Source organism: Triticum dicoccoides, chromosome 1B (genome assembly GCF_002162155.2).
Source record: "Triticum dicoccoides isolate Atlit2015 ecotype Zavitan chromosome 1B, WEW_v2.0, whole genome shotgun sequence".
In the NCBI taxonomy this organism is placed as follows: Eukaryota; Viridiplantae; Streptophyta; class Magnoliopsida; order Poales; family Poaceae; genus Triticum; species Triticum dicoccoides.
In genome coordinates, this window is record NC_041381.1 from 584,810,554 (window position 1) to 584,834,056 (window position 23,503).

Genomic DNA, 23,503 nt, shown 5'->3' on the forward strand with positions numbered 1-23,503 from the left:
ATAGAGCCGAGTTGAAAACCAAGCCAAAGACCGAGGGAAAGATATGAATGTCTATTGGTTTATATTGTAATTACTAAAAATTAGGAAACAACATCATTTGTTGGAAATACAATGGAAATTAAGAGGCGTGATAGCCAAACCATACTACATTAAAGGTTATAACAAGTTGAAAGTTCTATTTATTTATGTATGCCCACCTAGAGGAATTATGGCTGAAATGACATGCCATGAAATTGGAGGTGTAGTGCGTGTTGGAGAAACATGATGGAAGTTCTTCTCATAGAAACACATGAGACACAATAGTAATAACATAATGATCATGTATCATGGGAAGACTTGTTAGCCAAGTACTATTATTTTCACATCAAGATACAAATGGAAGTGAAGGTAAATTACAAAGCTAATGTAATCATTCCATAGACATAGAGTAAAGCTGGAAATACAAAGAAGAACAGATGCACAAATGGACATTACTCAAATTATCACATGGAGATCAAAATTTAAAGATTCACAGAAGAAACTATATGCTAATATGCAATGTGGAAATATATAATAGCATGGTAAAAAAATAAATAGCAATGATATATCCCCTATTATAGTGGACATAGATATCGAAGGTGCCGATCATGGTGTTGTCAAAAGCAGACTGTCTATATATGTTGATGAGGTTGCGCTTCTCCTTCTAGCATACAATGTTGAACATTACCATCAACACTTCTAAAACAACATAGAAAGGAACCTCATCATCTAAAATTTGGGTTATATAATAATGCTATATAGTCAATCTGAGCAGGACATGATAATAAATACACATGATCGGTAAACTTCAAAACCATACAACATATGAGCATATTGCAAAAAGATAGAGATGCTACATGAGCAATGCATATGAAGAAACTTAGGGAGCACACCTTCACATCATCAAATGTATGATGCACGTTGTCAATGCCAAGGAACACCCAGAGCAAAGATTACAAAGAGTCTATCACAACCCTAGTCCTATTAAATCCCTAAGACAACATCACACCTCAATCATACCCAAGAATATTGCTATAACAATCAATAAATGAAGAAACCATGTAATAGCAACCGACTGCATCAACCTGCCCGCTTGCTAGCATTCTTCTTAATAAGACATGGCTACCCTAGTGAGTCAATCATAACTATTATCACCTGAAACAAAAGCCAATGAACCACAACAATTTATTCTATAATGCAGAATTTGAAAGCTAATCAACATTCACACTGATTTAGAAAATACAAAAAGGTGAATGGACACCTTAGGTGTACATATTCAAAGCACACACCCAAGATTTGAAAGCTCATTCACATTCACATAGATTTAGAGAGTACAAAAGGGTGAATTGACAGCTTAGGTGTACATATTCAAAGCACACACCCAATCAGATACTTCCAAAAATTATGAGAAAACAAACCATATTCATGATCTCTTTTCTTTGCTATCCCCTTCCATGTTTGCATGACACACACCTAGCTACATGAGAAGAAATTAAGCAACTTTGTGAACATGCTACAAAAAAAACAGTGTTAAGAGTTTAAGTTTCTAATATAACACACATGGATGGGGCATAGATCATGACACTGCAGAATATGGTAATTGCAGATCGCAACAACTGTCCAAAAAACATTTATACACATACCATTTAATTGGGCGGGCAATGATGGATCCTGCCCAATCGAAGGAGAATTTGTCTCGCCCAAATTGATTTATCGCATCTCGAAAACCAAATATTTTGCTACCCTAAAATGAAGCCAATTTCGTGAAAGCAGGAACAAAACCTGAGCAACGACAAAGAAAAAAGCTAATTTGCGCCATAATTTGCATCCAAAGGAGGAGGGGGAGGTCCCTCAAAGGTCTCTCTCATAGGGCCATATGAGGAAGAAGCCCCTCACTGTGACGTGCTCCATGGCTGCTGGATCGGAGCTCCATGCCCCCTCACTCCTCAGCCGGAACAGACCTGCGAGGGTTCGACTGCCATGCCGCAATGTCATGATGCGACTCCTCATGCGAGGTGGGATCTGGCCCTCTCACCCCTCTCCTAGAACGGATCTACATGACCACAACAGAAGCAATGCTTTGGGTGTGGCGGATCTAGCCTCTGCCTTACCTACTCGAGAAGGGGAGACAACAGTGGTGGGCGCCAGCGTCGATGTGAGAGAGGGTAGGGACGGTGCCATGGTTGGAGTTGGGAGAGAGGAGGTCGTCGGTGTGGGCTGGAGGCGGCGGCTGGTTTGGGATGGGAGACAGAAGGAATCAGGAGGGGGGAGGGCTGGTTTAGGGTTTGGTGGAGAGGGAGAAGATGCGGCTAGGTTTTCCATCACGAACATTCGAGCCTTTTATATACCTCCTGGTGTAATGACGAAAATACCCCGCTGAGGGCTCGGATATTACGGGGGCTCACAACACAAGGGTAAAAATCCGACGATCGGGATCGCGTTGTAAATCGAATCCGACGGCTCAAGAGGTGCGGTGATTTTTAGGGTTTGCTTTTACCCCTCTTAACTTTTGGGATTGCGAGAGAACCCCTCGGGCCCGCGCCACCTACCACCATCGCCTGTTCCCTCCCCCACAAAGCACAATTACAAACAAATCGAGGGGGGCATCCGAAAAAGGCCACACCTCGGAGACGGCGCCGGGGGGTCTCCTGGGTTAAAACCTCCCCTCCTCCACCGTACCGCGACACCTGCCGTTCCTCCTCCCCACCCCATTCCCCACTCTCCGCTCCACACCACACTCGCTCTGATCCCCTCCGCCCCCACCATGGCGGTGAAGGGGAAGGGCAAGCAGATCGCCACCGACGACCCGGGCTCCTCCTCCGGCTCCAAGCGGCGCGGCGCTGGCCGCGGCGGCGCGGGCCCCTCGTCCTCCTCCGCCAAGCGCCGCCGCGGCCGCTCCGGCGTCCTCCAGTTCGTCGACGACGCCGCCGGCGTCGACGACGAGTACGAGGAGGACGAGGAGGAGGAAGAGGAGGAGGAGGCGGAGGAGTTGCAGGACGACCTCGACGACGGTACGGGACCACGGATCGGCTTTCCGGCGAACCCTGCCCTCGTTGGTTCGGTGGCATCGATTAGTTGGTTCGGCTGGGGTCTAGGGTTCGGCGCAATGCATTCTTCGTTGTGCTTCGATGACCTTGTTAGGTCTATGTGCTGATTGGGGTTTTTAGTTTGTCTTTGTTTGGGATTTCGTTGGTTGGGGTTTTTTGTTTCCCCATCCTTTAACAGCGGTAACCTCTAGATAGCCGTGGCAAAATTCAACCTACCCCCACGGTTGCATTTTAGAAGTCGTAGAGTCCGGCCATGGGATCCCAACCAATAGATATCCAGAAGTTTTTGTTTTTTCGGTGTTTGATGCGTGGCCAATTGATTCGCGGCATCGTATTTTTCTTCTGTGAATGGAAGGTTCCTAGCAAGCCATCTGGGGAAGTGAAGTGATATGTTTTTTGGCGTGGTATGACTACCAAGGGGGGTTTGTTGCTTCTCCTTTTGCTTGAACCACCTGTTAGGAAAGCTCACTTACAATACAGTTTAATGGTACACAAGTAAGTTTGCTTGCTTCTACGTGGCATTGAGTTGGTGACCATTGCATTAGCCATCAGGGATAGAGCATGTCTTGTATATATTGTATTATGTGTCGTTGATGGTTTCCACAATAGTTTGGATTTTACAGGAACCATTGTAATAATGGTTTTAAGATACATAACTATGTTAGCTTTTGCACTTCATCGGATTGGGTCCTAATCAAGTTGTTTTCTTGTATGAAGTTTGTTGTGAGTTACTAAGTCAGACATGTTAGAGGTCATTGGAGCCTTTTCCTTTAACAATGATGGCACACATTTAGGGGCACATATCAACATTCTGCAGATTTGCAACTTTTTACAAGGACACAAGGGGCAAAATTGTTAAATTCATGTTTGTGCACTTGCCCTTGTTTGTCTGTAAGGTGTTTTTTCATAAAAATATGAAATAATCTCAGACTAAGGGTGACATCTTTTTCGTTCATAATTTTTTGAGTGACCAAGGAGTGAATAGTATTTATAGTTAGTTTCATCTGCTGGCTTTTGTGGTGCATGGTGAGGACTATGTTTATAACTTTATAAGTTGTCACCTTGTGGTCGATCAGGTATCAAGGTGCCTGGGTTGCTGCCCCGCCTTGCTCGCTGTAGTAAAGATAAAAAGGGGAGAGTGGGAAATAAAATGGCAAGGGAAGAGAGAGGGATAGATGGTGGGAGATGAAGGGAGAGGGTGAAAAAGAGGAGAGGAGGCGAGGGGCATGAGGGGTGGTTGTAAATAACTGGTTTTGATGTACAGGGTCCATAGACCGGTTATAAAGTTGACGTTTTGTTTTGAACAATTACCAGGGAGTTGTATGTTTTTGTCCTTTCTAGGCACCAACGATCAGTTTACCTTCACCATCTGAACAATTCTTTTGCAATTTCTGCTGATGTCGTCCCACTGATGAACACTGCAGGTTTCTTCACTGCGGGGAGGACAAAAGGTGTAAGAGTTGAAAGGTCACACCCTCTTCCATTTCTTGGAAATGTAAAGGAAGAGGAGCTGAGCGGTGATGAACTTGAGCAATTTATCAATGACCGTTACTCTAATCGTGTGAGATATGCCGGTTATGGTGGCTCTACTGAACAATATGATGATGATGAGTCTACCATGGATGGTGTGAAAGATCCTATCATCTGGAGGGTCAAATGCATGGTTTGTGATTGCTAGATGTTTTGACTTTATGATGTCCTAGCATTTAATAGCCGGACACTTATTTATGTAGCTGCATTTCAGATTGGGCGGGAGCGCCAAATGGCTTTCTGCTTCATGCAGAAGTTTCTTCATCTGCAAAAGTTCGGTACCAAAGTGCCAATTATCTCAGCATTCTCACTTGATCATGTGAGAGGATCTGTTTTTGTTGAAGCTGAGAAGGCTTGTGACGTTACTGAGGTACGTAGTTTGATCCTTCCATTAAAGAATAAACATATCCATGTTCCTAAGAACAATTTAAACAACATGAGATGTTGTATATCCAGCTATGCATTACAATATGTGGTATCAGATAATATTGGGGGATACTTCAACATCAGATTTGTTAAAGGTTTAAAATGTCTTGTTTTCTCTGTGCATTGCAATTCATTTTTCCTTCTATTTCTCACACACTCCAATTCAATTTTCTCTTCCATATTTCTTACAAAACCTGGTGCATGTAGCTCCCGCTTGCGCAGGGTCCAGGGAAGGGTCCGACCACTTTGGGTCTATAGTACGCAGCCTTTCCCTACATTTCTGTAAGAGGCTGTTTCCAGGACTTGAACCCATGACCTCATGGTCACAAGGCAGCAGCTTTACCACTGCGCCAAGGCTCCCCTTCTCAATTTTCTCTTCCATATAAATTAATAAAATTGGAAGGTCAGAATGGAGAATAAATGCTTCTCATTGGATATTCGAAAAACAAAATTTGTCCTTGACAGTCGATAAAGTTTTCTTCCCCTGTAAGATCTGCCCAATTATATGCTGTACAGAATTTTTTGGTTGCAAAATGACCCACTGACCATATGGGTACCTCTTGCTACAGGCATGCAAAGGATTTTGCGATGTTTATGTAAACCGAACTAGTCCTGTCCCTGTAGCTGAAGTTCGTAGCTTGCTATCAACTCGTGCAAAACCATTTGAAGTCTCTCCAGGTACATGGGTGCGCATGAAAAGTGGAAACTACAAAGGAGATCTAGCACAGGTATCATAATAGGGGTGTGGGATATTTTAATATATTCTCAAATTCTTTGTTCATCAATCCCTTTTCTTTTAGGTCGTCGGTGCGGATGATGGGCGGAAAAAAGTGCTGATAAAGCTTATACCAAGAGTTGATCTCCATGCTATTTCAAAAAAATTCGTAATGCTCTTACACCTTTGTCTGCATCCTATCTTTTCATTATGGCAGTAAAAGCTCTGGAACTCTTTTATTGGTTTGAGTTCAATTTATGCCTGCTTATGCCATCTAATTTTGCAGTTTGATAATACCTCCTGTAGCCGCAAACTTGTTTTGTTGAACTTGTTGCCTGTCAATCATGAGATTATGTCTGCTGATTTTTACTATGTATTGGTCTCTACTTCCTGTAACCCTTGCGTCGTCATTTGCCAGCAGTGATGAACTATGTACTGCATTTAAGTTTGTATTTATTGGGGGCTTTAGCATCAAGCTCAGACCTTTGTCCTAGAAACTTGATTGTCATATTATTTTATAGCACAGTAGAAATTATGACATGTGAACCCTTGTGATGTATATTGCCTGTGATACCATGTGACCTGAATGTTTAATTCTATTCATGTGCTTGTTAACAACTACTTCCTCCAATCACAAATATAAGATGTTATAACTTTTTTCTGAATCGGATTTCTGTAGACACATTTTTAGTGTTCCACTCATTTCAGTCTGTAGGTAGTCCATGTTGAAATACCCAAAACATCTTATATTTATGAACAGAGGGAGTATTCCTTTTCACTTCCCCTTTGCATCTTGTATGGCTGACAGTTGGAATTACCACTACGGGACTCATGTTATATGCGTTGGCTTTTGCAGGGTGGTGGTATTCCCCTAAAAGGTGCAGCAGTTCCTGCGCCACGCCTAATCAGCTCGCAGGAGCTAGAGTAAATGCTTCTGTCCAATGTTTCTTTGTCCCACAACCAGTAGCCTTCTACTACCATTTGTTTCTAATCAGGCTCTGCCATTGTTTCCATTATCTTTTGATCCTAGGTTCTTTGGACCTCATATCGAAAGTAAGCGTGATCGTCAGACTGGTGATGTTTTTGAAGTGCTTGATGGTCTGATGTTCAAAGATGGTTTCCTGTATAAGAGAGTTGCACTTAGTTCTTTGATTTACTGGGGGATACAACCAACGGATACCGAGATTCTCAAGTTCTCTTCTAGCCCAAGCATTAAAAGTTCTGCTGATGACATGGATTGGGTCTCCGGCATCTATGGTCATAATAAGAAAAGGAATGTGCCCAGAGAATCAGATATGAAGAAACCAGCATCTTCTAAAGGCAAAAGCTCCAAGGCATCAAATCTTAAAGGTTCCACTTCTACTGAAAACTGTGATGATGATGAAGATGATGCTCAATTCAATCTCCATGATCTTGTAACCTTTGGGTGAGTCTCTGTTTTGTTGTCTTTATTCACTAGTCACTATCAACTACTCCCTCCGTTCCAAATTATTTGAAGTTCTAGCTTTGTCCCAAGTCAAACTTCTTTAAGTTTGACCAAGTCTAGAGAATAATGTATCAACAGCCACAGCACAAAATCAGCTTCATCATAAAAATGTACTTTCGTACTATATATATTTGATGTTGTAGTTATTAGCACATTTTCCTATAGACTTGGTCAAATTTCTTTTAAGTTTTGACTTAGGACAAAGCTTGAACTTCAAATAATTTTGAACGGAAGGAGTAAGTACTTGCTTCAGGATGCAATAATTATTTCTATGTCCTAATGAGCAGCCGAAAAGATTTTGGAGTGATTATTGCTGTTGAGAAAGATGGTTTTAAGGTAGTATTCTTCTCATGCACTCTTGAGTTCCACATTTTTGCGTCGTACCATTCTAAGAATGATTGGTTTTCTCGTAGATTTTAAAAGGTGGCCCTGAAGGATCTGCTGTGACAGTTAGAAAGCAAGATATTAAGAAAGGAGTTGTAGACAAAATGTTTACAGCTGTTGACCATCAGAACAAGTCAATATCCATGAATGACACTGTTAAAGTTCTGGAAGGACCAGTTCAGGTGAAACTTTTATTTCCATTCAATCAGGAGTCTGCTATTATGAAGTATGTCTTATTTTCTGGCCAGTATGTGGAACTATGCATTTTTTTCTTCCATTGATAACATTTGATTAAAATAATTGTATATTTGGTGTATTGAATGTACTTTTGTGAAGTATCTGCTAATTGTTCCAACCTTGCAGTTTGTAAGATGAGTTTTTGTTCTACTAACATGCTCCATAGCTGCAAATTATGATTTCACAGTTCCTGCAATTATTTAATAAACCAATTCCTTCCGTCTGGCACCTTTTTGATCTGTTTGATGTTATCTTGCAGGGCAAGCAAGGAGTTGTTAAGCACTTGTATATGGGAATACTTTTTATATATGATGAAAGTGAAAGTGAGAACAATGGATTTTTCTGTGCTCAGTGTGGGTCATGTGAAAATGTCAAGAAAAGGAGGGACGTGACAAATTCGGTATGTTTGATGCACTACGTCCACCTGTCAATGATCAGAAATGTTCTTGTGGTCACTTTGTTTTATATGTATCAGGAGGACAACCCTATTCCCATGTTCTCGGATTCAGCTTTCATATCATCCGAGCAAAATGAACAACGAAATAGTAAGTGTTCCATGTTTTTTTTCTATGTATTGTCATTTGAAGTTTGATGTTTGTCAGCAGAAGTTAAGTTCTGTTCTGATTTCCTTGATCATACAGATGAAAGGCCTTACAGGGCACCCAGAGAACAACTCTTCCAAATCGGAGAGATGCTGCGTTTTCGAAGGGGTCCTTTGAAGGGTTATCTCTGCCGTGTAGTTCGGATATTTAGAAATGATGTAACTGTTAAGCTAGATTCTCTACTGAAGATTGTTACAGGTTAGTTCGTAAGTATGTTTGTACTGGAGCCATTCTATGGACAATGCCTTACTCTTTTGTATTATGTTGCAGTGCAAGCAGAGTTTCTTTCAGTCCCAACTAAAAGAGGGTAAGCAGACAAATCATGTTTCAAGCTTCTCTTACTTATTGTTGCTTGTTTTAGTGATGTGTAACTGCATGAGTAGTCATTGATGTATAATTTCATTTCCACATTTGCTTCTCGTTGTGTTATATGTCACACCAGGGATAACTCGTCCAATGCTCCATCTGGTAATTTTGGAACTCAGGATACACCATTCACCGGTAAGTTTGTGTTCATATGTATACCATCTATTTCTACTTGCTAGATTAGTTTCTATTGCGTGTACAAGGGAAAAGTGTTGCTGATCTTCTCCAAAACTATTTGTGGCGGACCTACTGCCTATAATGAGACGATCTGCTCAGTCTGATTGATTTTTTGAGATGTGAGAAATTGAAAACTGAATGTAGAACTGTTTATAAGGTGTAGAAGACTTTTTTTTAATTATAGCACCTCATAAGTTTGGTATTGTAATACATTCTTTTTGTTACTTACATTGATTCTAAATTTATGTTCAGAAGCTGCTAAAACCTCATGGGACAATGGATTTACATCTCTTGGCAGGTTTGTTTCATATTTTTCAGTTCCTTGCTGGTTTCTTTTAAACAAGCCAAACTGGGTTAGGGGATGGGAGCAGTTTAGAGCTACCCATCCATCAAAATGGGGTTGTGAGGTTGACTTGCTAATGTAACTGTTATCAACCATGAGAAAAAGGTTGCTAAGGAAGGGTAGCAACCTTAACCTTTCGTTGAACTTACTTTGTCGTTTTTGTGTAATGCTATCATTTATATGCAATTATATATTTCATGTAGTTATGTTCCAAAATATAAGGTGTATATATTTTTTGAGAAGTCAATCTTCTCTATGTTTTGAGCAAGTTTATAGAGAAAAATATCGATATCTACAATACCAATTCAGATCATTATGTTCATTATGAAATATATTTCATATTTATTTATTTGCTAAATGTTGATATTTTTTCTATAAACCTAGTCAAACATGGACATGTTTGAGCTTGGAAAAAATAATGCACTATGTTTTGGAATGGCGGGAGTATTAGATTCTTTCTTGTTGGGATCACTACACTTACAGATTCTGTACAATATCGCTCGGAGGAATAAATGGCCTGTGTACCTATTATTTGCATCAGTACTAATTACCAGTCACATAATAGTTTTATTATCTGCTGCAGTGATTCTTGGCAACCTTTTTCAAGTTCTGCGTTACCAGCCCAGAATGCAGGTAATGTCTAGTTTTAGGCCTGCCCTTCGCCTTCCTATTTGGTAGCATGGTTGGGAGCCTCCATTTCGTATAATTTGGAGCTTCGTTGATTTTTGTGTTATTTGATCACAATGATAGTTCATCACTGCATCATTTTTATCCATTGGAAATGCTTGCCAGAATATCAGACATCTCATCAGTTATCCAGTCTGTAATTTAAATAAGGCCTTGAATTGGTGCAAGAAGTGGACCAATTAAGGGATAGGTTTGGCCCACTAGGAGTGTTATGGGACATATCAATTTAGTTTGTGTGTGGGTCAACAGTACTAACAGGCAGGATGAGAAGGGGCATTTCCTCATAAACAAATCACAAATTAACTTGTCTGTATAAGAGGTTCATTCTGGTTAGAAGGTTATTAATCAAAAAATGTTGCAGTAGATGATTATGTTGTAGAAGGGTTGCCAAGTTATCCAACTTCTCTAACCCTTCGACTGGCATGTTTTTATTTTGCCATTTTTAATATTGCACAGAGCATTTACGCATCTACACATTACGTGTCCGTATTTGGATATATTAGAGACTTGTATTGCTTTCTTGTGATAAATATTCCCTAAAAAATATAATTATTTGTATAGTACCCCCTCTGTTCCTAAATATAAGTCTTTTTAAAGATTTCAATATGGACTACATATGGATGTATATAGATGTAGTCTAGAGTGTAGAGTTACTCATTTTGCTCTGTATGTAGTCCATATTGGGATCTCTACAAAGACTTATATTTAGGAACAGAGGGAGTATGTTGCAGCAATGTCTTGTGTCATCAAAATATAAAAACTGGTATTTACATGCGTTGCAGCAATTATTCGTAAGCATTGCAATGTATAAACGTACATTTTACGCCTTTGCACTAGGGAGTTGGGGATATATTATGTGTAGTTGATACATGTATAAAGTAGTCATGCCAACAATAATTGTCCACTATCCGAAGGCAAGTTCTTATTTGATGTTTTTATACCCTCTAGAATAATCTTTACACCTCTTATCATCTGTCAACCACACTCCATCAGCTATGCTATCTACCAGGGTTTACTGGATGTTGCACATGTAACACCATGCTCTACTCATGTCAAGAGCTTGCTTGTCCCCTGATTCATCTGATCATAAGGCTACAGAGTACTCCCTCCGTCTGGAATTACTTACCGCTCAAACGGAGTGGTAGTATCATTTATGGTAAAGCGGCGAGTGGATAAAAAACTGCATGGGTTAGGTCATAGGGGACTTGCTTCCAAGGGAAAACTCGGGCTTTAAAACTGGATGGCACTGGATATTTCTAGGTTGTTATAGATTTGGATGCCTGACATCCCATTTGTTACCAACTAGCCTTCTCAATCTTTGCTTTGTGCATAACTATGTGATTTTGCTGAGTACATGCCCACACAGTTAACAGACAATTTTGCCTTCTCTTCATGTCACTGTTGAGCTGCATCATGTGGTATAAAACAAAACCAGCAACACAAGTATGGCTCCAAATTCTAAGTCATGACATTAGCTATAGAAATAAGTTTAGTCCAGAATATCAAGGTTATTTCCTTTTGTCTGATTTGCTCAGCTAGGATGGCTGGTTCAGTTTCTGTTTATAAAAAAGCAGTTGGTATCACCCCTCCTCTGTGTGTTGTGTGTGTTATCAGTAGAGTCCAGATAACTGTGGACTGAGGGTAGATATATATGTCGTAAAATCCGCGATACATGAATACTGTGCCTGTAGTGTAGCAAATAATGTCTTGCATATTGGTTTCTAATGGGTGTAACTGGTAATTTTTTTTTATGCATCAATGAATGCACCTTCATCCTTGAAGATAAGCACACAGTAGGATTTTATGTCATGGTGCATTGTAAAGCATTAGAGGGATGCAAAGCGTGTACATTCATCTGTAGTATAATCTTGATTTTCAGTTTCTAGGAAGTAAAAAATATCATATTTCTGCAGCAGTGACAAATCTTATCTGGAAAGTTTCCTCTATCTTGAGGTTTTTATAATTTTGCTGATTCAGTAATTTCTACATCTTCAGATGGAGAAACAGAAGCTGATCCCTGGTCTAAGAAACCAATATCTTCTGCTGATGGTGATTCTGATCCATGGGGTAACAAAACAACATCTGCAGCTGTTGATATATGGAACAACAGCACTACACAAAAGGAAAGCTCCACCGACAATGCCTGGGGTAAAGAAGCTGGAGGTGGTGGATTTGATGCTGGTGGCAGCTCTTGGGGTGGAGGAGCAGTCAAGGATAGTGAAAAGAGTGGCAACTGGGGTGAGGCATGCAATCAGGTGGACACGGCAACTGGTGGTGATACAGATCCTTGGGGCAGTAAGGTCAAAGAAGTAGTTACGAAAGAAGCAGATAGCTGGGAGAAGTCATCATGGTCACCAGAGAAGAAGTTGGAGGGTGATGGTCAAGGATGGGGCCAACCTTTCGGCAAGTCAAACCAAGATCAAGAAAAAGGCACAGTTCCGAAAGACGCAGACAAGGGTGGGTCTTGGGATACCACTGTTGCTATTTGTGTCGGCTCAGATGATAATGATGCCTGGGCTAAATCTGCTACTTTGCCTGTTGTTCAAGATGATGCCTGGGGGAAGTCAAAAGAGTCAGGCCAAAACAGTGGCTCTGGAGGTTGGGATACTGTTGCTGTGGGCCAAGGACAAGATGAAGCATGGGGCAATCCAAAAGATTCAGGTGCCAAGTCTGAAGAAACAAATAATGGAAGTGGGAACTGGAACAAAGCTGGCTCATCAGACCAAGTTGGTGGCAGTGATTGGGGTAAACCGAAATTTTTTGGCGGTGCTGGTTCATCAAGCTGGAACAAGGGAGAGGCAGCTGAGGGGGATAATCAGAATAGCACCTGGAGCAGACCTTCTGGAAACTTTGAAGGTGGCCGTGGGTTCGGGCGAGGACGTGGGAGAGGCCGGGGCCGGGAATCTTGGGATTCTGGTGACAGAAATGACCAAGAAAGCCGAAAGGGCTCATGGCATAATGACAGTTCTGCAAAGCCCTCTTGGGGGTCTGATACACAGGTAGGTAATGAAGGTGGAGATTCTGGTGGATACCGGGGGAGGGGAAGAGGGAGGGGCCAGTATGGAGGACGAGGGGGAGGAAGAGACAACGGTTGGAGAAATGGAGATCGAGGTAGTTCTGAGTTTGGAAAGGAAAGGAGTAGTGATACACCAAACTGGGGAAACAGTCAGCCTTGGAGTGCCAATGAAGGCACCAAGCCATGTGATGAAAATCAGACTCCCACTTGGAACTCCTCGGAGGATAAAAAACTCTCTGGAGGTGAGCAGCCCCATTCAGAGTTGTAGCTTTATTAATGATCATTGTTGGTAAATGTGTACTTCTGTGTTCTGGATCACGTATATCAAATTTGATATTTTCCATAAAAAATTCCGTCAATGCAATACATATTTTAATCTCGTGCTACTTTAATGATGTTCAACAGGAATACACTAGTAAATATCTCATGCTGCTTAGAATTGTGCCTCTTTTATTACTCTTGATTGACTAGTTGACTGTTGAGTGTTGGTAAAGCACACATTGATCCTTGGCTTTAGCAAGATGGCTTCTATTGCATGTGCTGAGTATTGATAGTATTTAAAATCGTGGCACAAGTACTCGATATGCTGCAAGTTTCACTTTTATATGCTCTTGTGTAGGCGAGCAAGGTGATCCTTGGGCAAGCAAGGTGACTGCTAAAGGTGATGAAGATATAATTGCAATAACCATTTTGTATTTGGTTTGATGCTTTGAGCTATAGTTATGTGCTGACTTCTGTATCTTGTAGGCCAAGAACAACAAACTGATGCTTGGTCAAGCAAGGCTGCAGGTGCTGAGAACAATGATGGGTGGAATACGAAGGCGAAAGAGTCTTCCTGTAACACTGGGGCAAAATGGGAGGATGCTGCATCAGGTAGTTCTGAAGCAAAGTTATTCATTTTTTGCTTGATAGTTGATGCATGTACCACAAGCTTATCTTTTGTTCTCATGTTTAGGTGAAAAACAACAAGGTGATCCGTGGTCAAACAAGACCAGTTCTACTACTAAAGGTGCTTAGGGACTAATTCAATTAATCATATTTGATACCCTGCTTGACATTTGGGCTAAATTTTGAATATATTTTCCTTGTGGCACCTTGCGGTGCTTGTATTTGATTCTCTCGGCAGGCAAAGAGCAAGAAACTGATCCATGGGCAAGCAAGGTGTCTTCTACTGCAGCAGAGGAAAAAGCTGACCCCTGGAGTACTAAAGGGGGCAATGGGAATGATGGGGGTTGGAACAATGCTGGCTCATCTTCTTGGGGCAAACCAAGTTCCTCAAGTGGAGATCAAGAACCTGCTTGGAACAAGCCAAAATATGGTGATGATAATGCTGGATATGGTAGGGGTGGATTTGGACGTGGGAATCGTGGCAGAGGTAGGGGAAGGTTTGGGGACAGTGGATCTTCATGGAATGGAGGAGGCAACACAAATGATGGATCAGGTGGAGGAAGGTCTGAAGATCAGTGGAACAGTAGGGATTCCGATGGTGGCAGAGGAAGGGGTAGAGGCCGCTTTGGTCGAGGTGATCGCAATCAAGGCAACAACTTTGGGTCAGGAGATGGGGATGGTGTCAGTTGGGGCTCTGGCAGGGGAAACAGAGGCCGTGGTGGTGGTTACAGAAACAATGGAAATGACAACAATGAGGGAAGGGCCTCCAGTCAAGACCGTGGTGGTGGCTGGTCTCACTCTTCTGCTTGGAATGCTGATAAAAAGGGAAGCACTGAAGGGGATCAATCTTTCTCAAAGGGCAAGTCCAGCTGGGGGAGTGACAACAACGATAGCTGGGGAGCTCCAAAACCATCTGGTGGAGATGATCAGGCAGGAAAGAAGGACGGAAACAACTCCTGGAGTCAAAACAAGCCATCCTCTGGCGATGGATCCTCTATCCTGGGTCAGTGGGCTGCTCCTGCTGGCGGCACTACAGCTGGTAGAGGAGCTTCTGGCAATGGATCCTCTATCCTGGGTCAGTGGGGTGCTCCTCCTGGCAACACTACTGCTGGTACTGGAGGATCCGCAGGCGAAGGAGGAGGATCATGGGGAAAGAGCAATGAAGATAGCTGGAATTCGTCAAAAGGAACCGGAGGCTCAGGTATGACCACTGAGGATCCTTCACTGCAAAGAGTGAAAAAGACTCGAGTTTGTTTTAGCTTCTCAGTGTTTTCACCTTTTTTTGCCCCCTTGGCGTCCATCAATTTTCTCGTGCTTCAGTCTGTTCAATGTCTTTGTCTATTGGGCATTTCTTATGCTAATTTTACAATCCAATTCAAAGCACTCAAGTCTCTCTCCCATGCCATTTCAGAAGGTGGTTCAAAGAAGGAAGGATCCTGGGACAAGGCCGAAGGGAGCGGGAGCCAAGGTGGCGGTGGCGGCAGTTCCTGGGACAAGGCGGCCAGTGGCGGATGGGACAGCAACAAGGGCGGGGATGCCGGCAATGGTGGTGGCAGTGGGTGGTAAGCTTGTTCCAGAATCAGCTGTGCCTGATTTTGGTGTGTACATAAGGGTTAGCGCTATTGCACGTCTCAGCGCTCTAGCAACCTGTGCTGGTTGGTTCCATTGGCCATGCAACCTGAACCTTTAGAAGAACATGGCCTAGCTGGGCAAAACGTCCCCTTATGCTGGCAGTAATATACTAGTAGTGCCAGCAGAACGTTTCGTGGTACCTGCGGTAACTTATAAGTACCTTAAAGCCCATCGTGTCTGAGATTTCTATGTGGTCTTTGTCTCGTTGCTATTGCTATGTGACGGCGACGCCCTGGGTTGATGTGTATTTTCGCAAGTAGCTCTGAGCTTTTTATGAGTGTTTTTATTTCCATTGGCTTAGTTAGATTCTCTACTGTCTACAGTGACTATGTGGTTTTTAAAAATAGATCCATATGAAAAATGCATTTCAAAATTAAAATCCTGCTCCGTTTTTTCCCCACATGTTCATCTCTTCTGTGTAGCCTACAAATGAAAAATATTTTGGTCAAAGTTTGTGGATATAAAGAGGGCATCTAAGCACATGATGGATTTTTTCCTATGTTTTTGGAGGCTTCTTACTATGTAATTCTATTGTTATTTTAAAAACTCTCCGTGGAACCTGCGAACCAAACGTCCAAACTATGTTATATGGGCTATTTTATTTTATTTTGGGCGGGTTGAAGATGAGATACCTCGGTTAATGTATAACACATATTTGTAGAAAACTAAATCCAATCCAAGATAGATTACCTAGGCAACGCTTATGATTCAAACTCTGTTTTATTTTGGGATGGAGATCGCTGCCAAGGGTTAATGATTTATTGCTTGCGTTCAAGGGTGCAGATTACATGATATATAAAGGCCTTATGGGCTTCTAACAAACTAGGAAACTAACTACGCTTCTAACAAACTAGCAAACTAACTATCCCTGGACTCTAGGAACCAACGCAGGATCAGGACTCCTTGCCCCGATCATGCCTCGCCAGCTGCTGCTCCTGGGCGCGCGATCCGCGCCTGTACGCAGCGCCCCACATGACATCTCTCCCCCCCTCGACGAGCAGCTCGTCCTCGAGCTGAAAAGCGGCGTAGCGCTCGACGTAACTGTCAAGATCCTCCCATGTTGTCGATGACGCCGCCTCGCCCTTCCAGTGGACAAGGAGCTGGCACACGCCACGTGCGAGGCGTGAACGAGTCACGCGTTCTGGTTCTGGGACAGCCGCATCGTTGTGGGTTGGAGGCAAACCCGGCAGTGCAGTTGAAGGCGTGCCGAAGAATTTCTTGAGGAGGCCCACGTGGAACACATCATGGAGGCACGAGCGCACCGGTAGCTCAAGGCGGTAGGAGACGTCGTTGACGACCTCGGAAATGCGGTATGGCCCGTAGAAGCGTGGCTTGAGCTTGCCCCTGGTTGGCAAGTTGAGAGAAGATGCGGCGCGCTGGCGAAGACGAAGCCACACCCAATCGCCCACTACATGCCTGACGTCGCGATGGCGTCTGTCGTAGTAGGATTTGTAGACCGCCTGCGCCTGCTGTAGTCGATAGCGGACATCAGCGAGTAGCTCGTCTCGCTCCGCCATGCTTTTTGCCACGACCGCCACCCTCATGTCGCCTGACTCGTAAGAACGAATAGTGGGAGGATCGCGGCCATACATGAGCTTGAACGGAGTTTCTTGGGTCGCCGTCTGGTAGGCGGTGTTGTAGATGTACTCGGCCGAGGGAAGCCACCGTAGCCACTGGCGCGGACGATCCCCTGTGAGGCAACGCAGGTACATAACAATGATCTTGTTAGCAGCCTTCGTTTGGCCATCCGACTGAGGATGAAATGCCGACGTCATGTGCAGCTTCGTCCCGGTGAGGCGCATGAGCTCCCGCCAAAACGCCGAGGTGAAGACGGGGTCGCGGTCCGAAACCATGGACTGCGGAACGCCATGGAGGCGCACGATCTCGGCGAAGAACACCTGTGCCACCGACTCTGCCGTGTACGGGTGGCTCAACGCCACGAAGTGGCAGTACTTGCTGAAGCGATCCACCACGGTGAGGATGACGGACTTCCCGCCCACGCGAGGGAGCGCTTCCACGAAGTCGATGCCGACGTCAGTCCACACGCCCGTGGGCACCGGCAGCGGCAGCAGCAGACCGGCGGGGTGCAAGTGCTCAGACTTGTACCTCTGGCAAGTACCGCAGGTGCGGACGTACTCTTGCACCGTCTTGCGAAGGTTAGGTGCGTGGAAGTCATGGCGGAGACGATGCAAGGTGCGCAGGACGCCTTCGTGCCCGTCGTCGTGCACTGCGGTGAGGAGCTCCTGGAGTAGCGGGGACGACGGCGGAATGTAGAGGCGGCCGTTGAAAGTGACGAGGCCGTCGGAGAGCGACCACGGCTGCTGCCGCGTACCCGCCGTGATATCCTCACGCAGCGCGACGAGCACCAGGTCGGTGGACGTAGCTTGCCGGAGGCGATCGATGAAGTCGAAGCGAGGACCCGATATCGCCATGAGCGACGTCTCCTCCGTGTCGCGGCGGGAAAGGACGTCCGCCACCGTGTTTGTACTACCGGCCTTGTACTCCACGGTGAAGTCAAACCCCAGTAGTTTGCCGACCCAATGATGCTACGGAAAGGTTGCCAAACGCTGGTCAAGTAGGAATTTGAGACTGCAGTGATCCGTTTTTACCACAAATTGGCGCCCCCAGAGGTATGGTCTCCAATGACGAATAGCGAGCACCAGACCGATGAGTTCCCGTTCATATGCTGCCAGGGAACGGTGACGTGGCGCGGCCGGCCGGCTAAAGAAAGCCACCGGGTGCTGGTCCTGAAGAAGGGCAACCCCGAAGCCGTATGTAGAGGCGTCACACTCGACGATGAACGGCTGCGTGAAATCCGGCAACGCGAGGACGGGAGCCGTGGTGACCACCGTCTTGAGGGCGGTAAAAGCTGTTGCCGCCTCCGGCGACCAGGAGAAACCATCCTTGTGAAGGAGGGCCGTCAGTGGCGCGGCAACCACGCCAAACTCCTTGACAAACTTGCGGTAGTACCCCGCAAGGCCGAGGAACCCCCGGACTGCGCGCACCGAGCGTGGCTGCGGCCATTCGGCCACTGCCTGCACCTTTTCCGGATCCATGGCCACTCCTGCAGCGCAGATGGTGTGACCCAGGTAGGAGATCGACTCGACGGCGAACGCGCATTTGGATCGCTTGACGAAGAGCCGGTGCTGGTGTAGGACGGTGAAGACGGTGCGCACATGTCGGAGATGGTCGGCCCACGTCTCGCTGAAAATGAGGATGTCGTCAAAGGAGACGAGAACAAAGCGGCGCAGGTACGGCCGCAGCAGATCGTTCATGAGGGCCTGGAACGTCGCCGACGCATTGCAGAGGCCGAACGGCATCACCAGGAACTCGTAGAGGCCGTCGTGGGTACGGAAGGCGGTCTTTGGGATGTCCTCCGCACGCATCCGCACCTGGTGGTAGCCGGAGCGCAAGTCGAGCTTGGTGAAGAAACGAGCGCGCCGGAGCTTGTCGAGGAGTTCGTCTACCACCGGGATCAGAAACGCATCCTTGACGGTGATGGCGTTCAGGGCGCGGTAGTCGATGCAGAAGCGCCAGGACCCGTCGGCCTTGCGGACCAGCAGTACCGGCGATGAGAATGCGGAACAACTCGCTCGGATGATGCCCTGGGCGAGCATGGCGGCGCACTGACGCTCCAGCTCGTCCTTGTGCGCGGCCGGGTAGCGATACAAACGGACGGCCACCGGGGCGGAACCGGGCAGCAGGGTGATGCCGTGGTCGCGGCTGCGGGGTGGTGGCACGCCGGAGGGTTCGGCGAAGATGCCGTCGAACTCGGTGATGATGGCGTCGAGGAAGTCGCGGCCGCTGCACGATTTCAGGGCTGGTCCGTCCGGCCCTGCAATGCCGTGCCAGCACACCCGATGGCCCCTCCGCCAGAACATCATGGAGAGGGCGCGGAAATCCCACAGGATCGGTCCAAGCGTCGCAAGCCACTGCGTGCCCAGGACGACGTGGTAGCCCGCGAGCAGCAAGGCGAGGAAATCCTCCGAGAATGCCTCTTGGTCGATGCGGAAGGGCACGGCGCGGTACGCGCCCTGGAACGGAACGCGCTCGCCGTTGGCCACCGTGACGCGCATCTTCTCGGTGGTGGGGGAGGGCAGCGTAGCACAAGCGGCCGCCTCCTCGGCGATGAAGTTGTGGGTGGAGCCTGAGTCGATCAGGGCGAGGAGGGAGACACCCCCGAGGGTGATATGCATCTGCATGGTCTCGCTTGTGCGCACGCCAGAGATTGCGTGTAGCGAGATCTGAGGGTCGGTCGGCGATGCATCAGTGGTGGCGGAGGCCGTGTCGTCGTCGTCGTCCGGCGCCAGGTCGAGGAGAAAGATGCGCTGGCACACGCGGTTGTGGCCCCTGCCAAACTTCTCATTACAATTGAAGCATAGGCCCAGGCGACGGCGTTCCTCCATCTCCGCCTGTGACAGGCGTTTGATTTGGCGCCCTTCCGGAAGACTGGGGGCATGCTGGGGTGCGGCTGGTGGAGCCGGTGCGGGGGGCGCGAGGCATGGTACGGGCGCCGGCAGGATGCCCTTCTGCTGAAAACGCATCGGTGGCGCGGAGGTGAGCGCGCACTGGTCGCGCAGCTCCAATTTGCGGGCGAGGCTCATGGCGACGGTGAGGGACTGCGGGTTGTGGATTTCCACGTCGAGGCTGAGGGGTGGCTGAAGTCCCGCGGTGAAGATCTGAACCTTCTGTGTCTCTGATAAGGTGCCTGCCCGGGGAAGGAGCGCCTCAAACCGCTCCTGGAAGTCGACGACGGACGTCGTGCGCTTGCACGCCATTAGTTCGCCTAGCGGGTTAGCGCGCAGAGGTGGCCCGAAGCGGAGATTGAGCAGCTCGGTGAAGCGGCGCCACGGAGGTGTGCCCTCGTCGCGCTGGACCTGCATATACCATAGTTGGGCAGTACCCTCGAGATTGTAGGACGCCATCCACACCTTCTCCTTCTCGGCGATCCGTTGTTGATGGAAGAAGGACTCGCATCTGTTGATGAATGCGAGAGGATCGGACTTGTCGTCGAACTTGGGGAAGTCCATCTTCTGAAACCGGGGCGGCCGATCATTGTGGTGCTGCCCATCATGGCCTCCGTCAGCGCTCGATGAGGAGGAGGACTTGTCCTTCTGGAGTGCGGTGACGGACGTCTGCAGGGACGCCACCGTGGCAGTCAAGGCCTCGATCATCTTGGCCAGATCAGCGGTGGTTGGTTCTGCCATGCCGGAAGTGACCGAGGCGGCGGCGGATGGTGGCGATGGAGGTGTGCTTGGCGTGGACGCAAGGGTGGAGGCGGGCTGCGGATGGAGCGCAAACGAGGAAGAGGATCGCCTGGAACCTGATACCAAGTTGTCAAGGACCTCGGTGCCCAAAACAGCAGGACCTCGGTGTCCAAGACAGCAGGACCTCGACTACGTAGTTCGTAGTCTCGGTTGATAGGAGCGCTAGGGTTTTTGCCTAACTGCTCAATGGCGCAGGAGAAGGGGATTAGGAGTAGAGGAAGAGGTAGGAGATAATGATTTATTGCTTGTGTCCAAGGATGCAGATTACAGGATATATATAGGCCTTATGGGCTTCTAACAAACTAGAAAACTAACTACGCTTCTAACAAACTAGGAAACTAACTATCCCTGGACTCTAGGAACCAACGCAGGATCAGGACTCCTTGCCCCGATCATGCCTCGCCAGCCATGGCCGTCCGCTGCTGCTCCTGGGCGCGCGACCCGCGCCTGTACGCAGCGCCCCACATGACAGTAACCATTATCTCAAAGGCAGTATTTGTTCCATGATGGGTCAACTAATAAAGAATGACAAATCAAAAGACAATATGTATTATAGATGATACAAAAGATTGATACCAAATCAAAGGACTGATTAATCTGCGCCTCCCATGACTACATCTTCAATAGCAGAAGAAGCTAAACCTTCAAAGATACATTTTGAAATGCAAATCAGTGCATAATAGTGGCATCAAGCAACAACAGGTCATGATTTGGTTGGCAACTTGCATGATCAATGTACTGTTTGCTTGACATTACTGGTATTAATCTGAACACCTAAATGCAGCAATAAGATATATATCTGAATGGCTGCTTCATTCCTTCTTACGCTGCGCTAGCTTTAGAATTTACTTGTGCACATTAATACTAGTACTGTAAGGCTGATGCTTGAATTCTTTTCAAATGTGCAACATCATTTTAAAGCATCAATTATATGATATCAATGAAACTACTTCCATAATTGGAGACAAAAACATTTGGATAGATAGTACAGCTAGATGCCTAGATCATGAATGCGAAATTCAACTGGATACATAGTAACCTAATGCCCTAGAAGGGGATTTGGACGCCGGACAGGGCAGCAGCCCGCAGCGGCGCAACCTGCTGCTGCAGAAGGGGATCGAAAGGGGCTTGCGGGAAGGAGGGCGGGGAGGGGGCGGGGGCCGAGGATGGAGCTGGCCGGCCGGGTAGGCACGACGGCAGGCGGCGGCGGCGGCGGGCAGGACGCAGCCACAGAACCACGCCTCGTTCGTCCAAGTCGGGGAAAGGGGAGTCGGGCTGGCAGGCAGGCAACGAACAAAGGAGATGGGCCTGCCTTACGCCCCAGGCCGCCTTCGTCCTAGTCTACAGGAGATGGGCCTCACGCCCCAGGCAGCTGCCCGGCTGCCTGGGGCCTGTCTCCGCCCATGATGCTTGGGTTAGTGGCCGGTGTGGTGGCCGGGTCGTGTGAGTGCGTGTGCTGATGTGTGTAGCTTGGGTATAAAACGCCCTCCGTGTACTCATTGTAAGTGCGCCGGTCTGTTGCCGCGCCACGGTGACGGTATGTGCCGAGCCGAGGGGGAGGGGCCTAAGAAAAATGTAATCTCTGTCAGGACCGTGGTATGCTGCCTGTGTGTTGTGTCCTTGTCCTCTGTGTTCTTGAGAGAAACTTTGAGATATGCGAGAGTTGTGCGAGGCAGCTCGAGCTAGAAGAAGAAGAAGTGAAGTTGGGCTTAAATAATTCCCAGCTAAATGATGTCTTCGGTTGTGATTGTCCATTTTTGCAGGACCTATGTACTTTGGACTTCTTATTTTTGAGTTCTTTAAGCTGGACATGATACTGTGCAAATTGGAAAAAATAGTCTCGGAAAAGTAAAAAAAAACACACTTTTACAAGGTGTTGGAGCAAACCTTTGAGTTTGAGCCGACGAGGTGAAGCACAAAATCTCTTGAAAAACGTTTGGGGACGGTGCGTCCGCCGGTCGCATACCACGCGCGCACCCCCCAACAAATTGAAGCGCGACACGTAGAGTGCGGGGTCCGACCGCCACCCCTGCTCCTGTATTCTCCATTATCTTGTCGCCCGGGACCACCTCGTGCTGCACTGCAGCTTTTTTCTTGCCGCAACCTCCTCGACTATGCCTGACAACATCTCGCCGAAGATGGCTGCCAACCCCCTTCCCCGGAGCTAATTCTTCCTTCGCGGGCGCTTCCCCTATCCATGTTGTTTTCCTGCAAAAGCGAGCGAGGACGGAGGGAGGGGCGCTGCGAGGAGTTGCGACTACGGCGCGTGGCGACTGCGGGGACCTCGACGGCGGAATGCTACGATGGCCCGACAAGCGATGTTGCAACCGTTGGAGCGAGTTGCTGGAACTAGGCGACGGAGGAGCGTTTCTGCTACTACGAGCGACAAAAATTGTTACTATCAACGATGTCATTTGTTAAATTATTCGTGAAGATGATGCGGCCTAGACGACTGTGACATTTTTTTTGCTGCAACTGCATAGTTTTTTGCTACTACCGACTACATGATTTGCTACATCATTCATGAAGAAGATGCAACCCTTTGATGGCGGCGACAACGTTGCTGCAACCACACAAAATTTTTGCTACTACCAGAGACAATAATTTTTACCACCATTCAAGGCGGTGACCGGCGACTGGAAATCAGAGAAGTTGCAACTGGCGACCGAGGATGCTACAAAC

The 23,503-nt window shown here is 46.7% G+C and overlaps 1 pseudogene; it reads left to right on the plus strand.

Annotated features, from left to right (window-relative positions):
- The first annotated feature begins 2,696 nt into the window (after positions 1-2,696).
- LOC119348908 lies at positions 2,697-15,828 on the plus strand (annotated as a pseudogene).
- Positions 15,829-23,503: the final 7,675 nt, after the last annotated feature.